General features: G+C 43.3%; 1 protein-coding gene across 14 annotated transcripts in view; it reads left to right on the top strand.

The window, feature by feature from the left end:
* Srpk2 (SRSF protein kinase 2) overlaps positions 1 to 2,535 on the top strand; it is a 196,586-nt gene that overhangs the window by 191,622 nt on the left and 2,429 nt on the right. The gene's annotated exons all lie outside the window — the stretch shown is intronic.

Genomic DNA, 2,535 nt, shown 5'->3' with positions numbered 1-2,535 from the left:
TGTGCGTGCTCTGCCTGAGTGTGTGTATGTGCCCACAGGCTGCACCCATGCTGTGCGTGCTCTGCCTGCATGTGTGTATGTGCATCGCATGTGTGCCTGATGCCTGCAGAGATCAGAAAAGGGAATCTCAGATGATTATTAGCCTCCAGGTGGATATTGGGAACTGAGCCTGGATCCTTTATAAGAGTAAAAGTGCTCTTAACTGCTGAATTTTTCTAGCCCTGATTTTAAGTTTTAAGGAGTTTGGTACTCAGTTATTATAAATTTGAAGTAAATTTCATATACAAGTAGAATATTCCCTTGTCCAAAATTCTTGAGATGGGAAGTTTCCACTTTCTGATTTCCTCAGATTTTGGAATATTTACATTGACATGATGAACTGTCTTGAGGATTAGACATAAGTTTAAACATGAAACTCATTTCTATTTCAAGGTCATGTAAGTACGTGTGGGCTGGAGGTAATCTCAGCACAGCTAGCTTTGGATGTCACTCATCATAGGAGAGCCATTGTGTAATGTCCTTTTGTATCATGTTCGTCTCCAGGGTTTCAGTTTTTAGACTTGGGATGTGCAGCTCACTAGACCCCCCCATCCCTACTGTGTATTTTACCACAGAAGGTGACATAGTGAATCTTCTAGTTTTTCTTGTTCCACATCTAAGAATTGAGTCCACATCAGACCCCAAATGCATTTATAAAAACTTGTAGTGTTTTCTGTGACCCAGCCCCCAAGCAGTAGAACATAGCTGTTTCTGTGGTGCACGCTTCAGTTACAGTGGAGAGGCGTGCGCCCTGTGTGCAGGTAGAGACCTGTAGTCCTAATCTATAGTCTACTTGGAAGCAAGTAGATTGTGAATTTCAGGCTAGTCTAGGCTACATAGTGAGAACCATCTCTTTTCAAAAAAAAAAAAAAAAGGAAAGAAAGAAAAGGGAAAACAGTACGGTAATGTGGGTGTGTGGTATGTGCAGTGTGCATAGGTTATATACAAATACTATGCTAGTTTATTTTGGATATTGAATATCCTTCGATTGTTGGCGAAGGTTGAGTCCTGGAACCAGTTTCTGTGTGTACAAAGGGACAAATGTACTTAGTTTAGTGTTCATTGAAGCACCTTAGCCTGCAGAGCTGGCAGTTCCCTCAGTGGGCTCCTCGGTTCTGGCACACAGTGCTTGTCAGCATTTGTATTTATTTGCAAACTTATTTATGCCAAGACAGAATAATTAACTGTCAAGGAAGTTTCTGCTTTTTGCCAGAGAACTTACTCAATGTCATGTGTGAATGAATGGCAGTCTGTTGAGGATGAGGTCACCAGTCTGTCTCTGTCAGCGTGGTCAGTCTACTAGAAAGGTACCCAGGGGGCATTTGCTGCCTGCAGAGCTGGGTTTTGATGTACCTGCTTTCCATGTTCATAAGTATTTTTAAGTCAATCTTTGACTATCTGTAAAGATAGATGTGAGACTTTACTACAGCAATTGCCCATATGATTCTTGGGTTTGGCTTTTTAGCTACTGCCCTAAATATTGACCTTATTTGGGAACTGAGAGGGTTGGCCGTGGTTCATATCTTTTCACTAGGTCCCCAGAGCCAGGCTTCTGGGATTTGAGGGATATATCTTCAGGGATTGCTTAAATGTGTCTTAAATTTTTTTTTTTTAATGTATGGTGTGTTTGATGGGGTTTCATGTTCCACAATGCATGTGTGGACGTCAGGGAACAGCTTTGTGGAGTCAGTTTTCTCCTTTCATCTCTACATGATCAGACTCAGATCACCAGGCTCACATTGTTGAGTGGCAAGCCCTGTTTACCCGTATCAACAGCCTTTAGACCTGAGTTTTACAAACTGTTGAAATTGCTGGTGTGTTCCTTTATTAGACCTAGAGATCTGATCTCCAGTCTGAAAGCAGTGCTTAACTGTGTTCTCACTTCTTACCTCACCTCTTTCAACCAGGTACCATTCCAAAAGCTGCTTTATGGGATGAATCGTGTGTATAGCATGGCCGTAATTCTCTGGACAGACAGGAGCAGCCACTGCAGAATATAGACAGGAAAGGACTGCAAGGGAGGAGGTTGCTGGGATTCTGTTTGTTTGTTTCTGTTTTACATTTGTTAGTAATATTAGGGGGGACGGTTCTAAGTTGGTTTGCATAGGTGTGTGATATAGTCCTGCTTCTGATGCAGGTCATCCAGCACTTTTTAGGTTCTACTATAGCATGTAAAAGAGAAGAGACACCAGTGTAGTGCCAGGGCTTATTGCTGGAGGCCACTCACTTGGCAGTGTGCCTCTGCAGGTCTGGTAAGGAGCTGTCAGGTGGTACAGTTCCTGGACGGGTAGGAGATTCACAGAGATCCACTCTGAGGGCTGCCCAAGGAGGCCACTTTATAGGCAGCTATAGATATTCTGTGAACATTTTCTAACACACAGAAATGAAAGTTATTGCTGGGCAGTGGTGGCACCCGCGCCTTTAATCTCAGCACTTGGGAGTCAGAGGCAGGCGGATTTCTGAGTTTGAGGCCAGCCTGGTCTACAGAGTGAGTTC

Source organism: Mastomys coucha, unplaced genomic scaffold (assembly GCF_008632895.1).
Source record: "Mastomys coucha isolate ucsf_1 unplaced genomic scaffold, UCSF_Mcou_1 pScaffold19, whole genome shotgun sequence".
Taxonomy (NCBI): domain Eukaryota; kingdom Metazoa; phylum Chordata; class Mammalia; order Rodentia; family Muridae; genus Mastomys; species Mastomys coucha.
This window is presented reverse-complemented; position numbering and strand designations above follow the sequence as displayed.